Raw genomic sequence first — 6,000 nt, forward strand, 5'->3', positions numbered from 1 at the left:
ACAATTTCAGAGAATATGCTTGAATACATGTTGTATACTTTCAGGATAAACTTTAAAGAAAAGAGATTTTTAGTGGAGGTTTATATGCATTTCTAACTTTTTAAAAAGTTTTTAAGTTCTGTTTATTTTTAATGTCAAAACAGGTATATAGCACACAAATCAAAGTGAAAAAAGAGATGAGTAGCCAAAGTAGGACTCCTTTAAACAGGTTTCTCCCTCTAACCCAGATCCCTGAAGTGGAGAGTTTTACCATCTTCATATATATTCTTCCAGAGATATGTGATGCATATATTAAAAGTGCATAAATATGTAGATTCCCTCTAATTTGAGCAGGTTTTTGTTTCCTAAGATCTTCCTGAGGAGAAGAGTGTAGATATTTGTATTAGGAGCACAACTTTTATGACCTTATCACTGTCACTCATCAATAAAATTCATATTTTCTTTGCCTTTCACTAGGTTTGTTGTTTCATCTGTTTGAAAAGATCTATGCATTTTTAACTTTATTTTAATTAGGTATATATGAAAGCAGAATGCATTTTGATTCATTGTACACAATTGAAGCACAACTTTACATTTCTAGGGTTATACAAAATGTAGCATCACACCATATTTGCAGTCATACATGTACCTAAGGTAATGATGTTCATCTCATTTCACCATCTTTCCTACCCTCATGCTTCCACCCGGCTCCTCCCTCCCCTTTGCCCCATCAAATTTCCTCCATTTTCCCCATGCCCCCCCATGATGGATCAGCATCCACTTATCAGAGAGAACATTTGGCCTTTGGTTTGAGGGGATTACCTGACTTCAACTAGCATTATATTCTCTAAGTCTATCCATTTACCTGCAAATGCCATAATTTTATTCTCTTTTAATGCTGAGTAATATTCCCTTATGTGTATATACCACAATTTCTTTATTCATTCATCTATTGAAGGGAATCTAGGTTGGTTCCATAGTTTAGCTATTGTGAATTGAGCTGCTATAAAATTGATGTGGCTGCATTACTATATTATGCTGATTGTAAGTCCTTTGGGTATAGACTGAGGAGTGGGATAGCTGAATTAAATGGTGGTCCCTTTCTAAATGTTCTGAGGAATCTCATACTGCTTTCCAGAATAGTTGCACTGATTTGCAGTCCCACCAGCAGTGACTGTGCCTTTCCTCCCACATCCTTGCCAACATTTATTATTGTCCGTATTCTTGATAACTGCCATTCTGACTGGCAGTTATAACTTGTCTCAGTCATCTACTTTTGATTTGTATTTCTCTAATTACTAGAGATGTTGAACATTTTTTATGTATGTTGATTAAATTTATATCTTCTTCTGAGAAGTGTCTGTCTGTTCAGCTCATTAGTCGATTTACTCATTGGGTTGTTTGGTTTTTTGGTGTTAAGATTTTTGTGTTTTTATATATCCTGGAGATTATTGCTCTATCTCATGTGCATGTGGTAAAAATTTTGTCTCCCCAAACAGTTATCTCATATTACATAAAGGTGCCAAAAACATACATTGGAGAAAAGATAGCCTCTTCAACAACTGGTGCTGGGAGAACTAGAAATCCATATGCATCAAAAATGAAAATAAACCCGTATCTCTCATCATGCACAAAACTCAACTCAAGATGGATCAAGGACCTAGGAATTAGTCCAGAGACCCTGTGCCTAATAGAGAAAAAAGTAGGCCCAAATCTTCATTGTATAAGATGAGGTCCTGACTTCCGATAAGACTCCTAAAGCGCAACAAATAAAATCATGAATTAATGAATTGGATGGACTCAAAAAGCTTCTTCTCAGCAAAAGAAAGATTCATTGAGGTGAAGAGAGAGCTATGTATTTTGTACATTGCTCTGTCCCAGAACAGGCAGTTTCAGACCTCCTATCACTTGCCTCTGCACTTAGCACACAACATTTGGCCTGGAATCCCCCTTCCCATCTTCCTAGAAATGCTCTTCACCCCTCAATTCTCCATTTTATCAACTTTTCTCAGTAATCCACTTTCTTGCCTTAGTCTTTGGTATATCTTATTTCCCAATTATTTTCTGGAAAAAAGATAAAATGTGTGTTTCATTTTTCAGATTTGGTTTTCAGATCTCTTTTGTTTACTTGAATTTTCTGGCTTAGACATAGGAAATATTTTTTTCCCATGATCATGCTGCCTGCATGATTATGTCATTCTGATTCCTTATTCTTCGTATATGAAAAGAAAAATTGTTACCTTCCCCCATAAAAATATATATAACCTTCTTCTTTGATTCTAGTAATTCCGAAAATTATGATTTGCTAATCTGGGTCACCAGCTATACCAGGTCTTTCAAATCTGGGATCTTGTTGCCCTCAAGTGCTAAGAAGTTGTCTTGATTGTGTTAGATTCCATACATTGTATTATAGTATATCTATATATACCATATATCATATCAGAAGGCAATTTATATATAATGTAACATTTTATAACACTATTGCATGAATTTTTTCCAATAAAATGAGCAAGAACTGTATTTGTACAGAATACTTAGCAGTTGAGGAAATCACTTATTTATTGCAACATGCAGAAGGCATAGATCTGTAATACCTGTTGTCCTCTGAGATAAATACGTTTTTAAAAATATATTTTCAAAGCATTTTACTACCAAACTCTTGAATTCATCTACCACATTGTAGCATTAATCACATGCACATTAGGCTTTGGTGTAGCTTATCATGTATTATTTTAAATAATTTTTGATAAATAATGATTTTTAAAATAGACAAAACTATCTTCAGTTCCAAATGTCAAAGTTTGCTAATCTTCACTTTTTAATGACAAAAATGTAGTTTTATTTTCTTAAATATTTTACAGTCTCTTTTCTAATGCCAAATAGCATGATCTTATTTTTCTGTTTAAAAACATGTTATCTTAAACTAAATAGAAACAGTATTAGTTAATGAATTTTAACATATATTGAATATCCTAGCAAGGAATTCTAATTTGTAACATATTATTATAGGAATGGCCAATTATAAATGTATAATGTTCATTTTGGATTTTCAAACCTTCATTATCTCAGATGCCCCACCACTTTTCCATAACATATTAATCACATAAATATCAAGATAATTTTTTGTGATGTTCACAATAGGAATCTTGAAACCAAGTATTTTATCAGAAGGAACCATCTATATATACAATAAATATGCACCAATAAAAATGTGTAAAAAATAAAAATACTCTTCTATCAAATAAGATATTATAGCTAAATTTCATCTTATGCTTGAAGCATGTATTGAGGTTTATCATTGAAAATAACTGAATCACAAACAATAAGATAACAAATAATCCAATCAACAAATGGGCCAAGGACCTGAACAGACACTTCTCAGAGGAGGACATACAATCAATCCACAAGCACATGAGAAAATGCTCACCATCTCTAGCAATCAGAGAAATGCAAATCAAAACCACCCTAAGATACCATTTCACTCCTGTAAGATTGGCAGCCATTATGAAGTCAAACAACAATAAGTGTTGGCGAGGATGTGGGGAAAAGGGCACACTTGTTCACTGCTGGTGGGACTGCAAAATGGTGAGGCCAATTTGGAAAGCAGTATGGAGATTCCTGGGAAAGCTGGGAATGGATCCACCATTTGACCCAGCTATTGCCCTTCTTGGACTATTCCCTGAGGACCTTAAAAGAGCACACTATACGGATACGGCCACATCAATGATTATAGCAGCACAATTCACAATAGCTAGACTGTGGAACCAACCTAGATGCCCTTCAATAGACGAGTGGATAAAAAAATTGTGGCAGCTATACACAATGGAGTATTATGCAGCACTAAGAAACGACAAAATCATAGAATTTGCAGGGAAATGGATGGCATTAGAGCAGATTATGCTAAGTGAAGCTAGCCAAGCCCTAAAAAACAAATGTCAAATGTCTTCTTTGATATAAAGAGAGCCACTAAGAATAGAACAGGAAGGAAGAGCATGAGGAAAAGACTACCAGTAAACTAAGACGAATGGGGGGAGAGAAAGGAAGAGAGAAGGGAAAACATATGGAAATGGTAGGAGACCTTCAGTGATACACAAAATTATAAGAGGTTATGAGGGGAAAGGGGGTGGGGGGAAAAAAGGGGAGAGAACTGAACAACAGCAGAGGAGGTAGAGAGGGAAGATGGGAGGGGAGGGGAGGGGAGGGGGGATAGTAGGGGATAGGAAAGGTAGCAGAATACAACAGTCACTAATATGCCATTATGTAAAAACGTGAGTATGTAACAGAAGTGAGTCTGTATTATGTATTTGGGGAGTTCAAATCTCAATTGAGTCGAATGTATGAAAGATGATATGTCTTGAGCTCTGTAATGTTTTGAACAATCAATAAAAAAAAAAAAAAAAAAAAAAAAAAAAAAGAAAATAACTGAATCACAATTAGTCCCTGGGTTAGTTTTTTTCTTTTACTGTTACCTTCCACTGGCTATCGGAACAATTGGAGAAATAGAATTGACATCCTACTGAATTCTTAATAAAGATTTGTGATGTTTCACTTTGTTTTCAGCATGCAGTGACCTGGAATTCAGGGAAGTGGCCAACAGATTGCGGGATTGGTTCAAGGCTCTTCATGAAAGTGGAAGCCAAAACAAGAAGACAAAAACAGTTACTGAGGCCTGAGAGAAGCAGTAAGATTTCTAAATTTGATAAATGCTATCATCTTAAGATGAAGATTTATATCCAATGAATCCCTTAGAACAAACCCATACATTTTAATATCTATCCTTTACTAAATATTTAATAAATATCAGAACATTGATGTTACTTCCAAGTTTTTCCTCAGTATATTGCAAGAAAGTTAAGCATTTGGATCAACTTTGATTGATGGAAATGAGAATGTCTCCTCAGAAAGCATTTAGGATCCAGTTAAAAATTATGAATAGACATGTGTTTTAGTATTTTATCAAAGTTGTAGAAAGTACAACATGGGCAATAGAAGTAAGAATATTGGGGTAGACATTTAAAGAACACAGTTGAACTCCCTCAAATAGTCTTTACAAGAGTGCTTTGCTGGCATCTTAATTTGTCTCTGTACAAAATGGATTAGTAGAAAAGAAAAGACTGAATATCTGCAAATCAAATAAGCAACACACTGAAGCAAAATAAAAGCATAGATGGGCTCAGGTTAAGGCTCAGCCTAGCATGTGTGAGGCCCTGGGTTCAGTTCTCAGCACTGCATATAAATAAATAAAATAAAGGTCCATTGACAACTGAAAAAAATATTTATAAAAAAATAAAAGCATATGACTCTCACTGGAATCTTATCATCTGTATAATTCCTCCAATTCCTTGGAAATAAAAATGGCAAATTGAAGTAGGACACTTGTTATGAATAACTTTATGAACTTTTCATTTTATTTTATTATTGTTTGTATAAATATTTGTGTTGTATGTAATCTACATAAAAAGCCTATCAAAGCATGGTCTGAATCTTTCAAATTGAAATAATTTATCTAAAAGTCAATAAAAGGAGATAGGGCATCAATTATGAACCCGTATTTCTTAACTGACAAAGAAATGCTGGGGGCATGACCTCCATTGCTTAGGGTGAGTGACATGATTGTGCACTCTCACTTGAAACCCTCAAAATGAAGATTAGCAAAATCATACAGTAAAACAGCACAATCATTTATAAACTCTGTTTCCTAAACTGTCTTATTTGTTTGCTTTCTTAACATTTAGGGATTTTCTATAATCCTAAAATCTTATAGTTATGAATCTTATTTGTGTTCTATAATAATTTAATATATCAGTGCAATTTAGCTATTACCTTTAGATATAATATCTGTCTTCGGATATGTAATGACTACGCATACATTTCCTCTTGTGAATTTCAGGAAGAAATTATACTACTATCCCGATCCTGTAGGAGAGTTTTTTAGTTCTGTCTTGAATTTATCAATTGAATTTTTTGGCGGCTGTCAATGCATTTCAGCCTGCATTTATTTCATAAAAATAATAACTAAAT

The 6,000-nt window shown here is 34.1% G+C and overlaps 1 long non-coding RNA gene across 1 annotated transcript in view; it reads left to right on the plus strand.

Moving 5' to 3' along the window:
* The window catches only part of LOC144374062 (uncharacterized), a 65,186-nt gene extending 60,480 nt beyond the window's left edge, over window positions 1-4,706 (plus strand). Inside the window, exon 3 of the long non-coding RNA XR_013433586.1 lies at window positions 4,540-4,706. This is a non-coding gene — a long non-coding RNA (uncharacterized LOC144374062). The remainder of the gene's footprint in view (window positions 1-4,539) is intronic.
* The last annotated feature ends 1,294 nt before the right edge of the window (window positions 4,707-6,000 follow it).

Source organism: Ictidomys tridecemlineatus, unplaced genomic scaffold (assembly GCF_052094955.1).
Source record: "Ictidomys tridecemlineatus isolate mIctTri1 unplaced genomic scaffold, mIctTri1.hap1 Scaffold_57, whole genome shotgun sequence".
NCBI lineage: Eukaryota > Metazoa > Chordata > Mammalia > Rodentia > Sciuridae > Ictidomys > Ictidomys tridecemlineatus.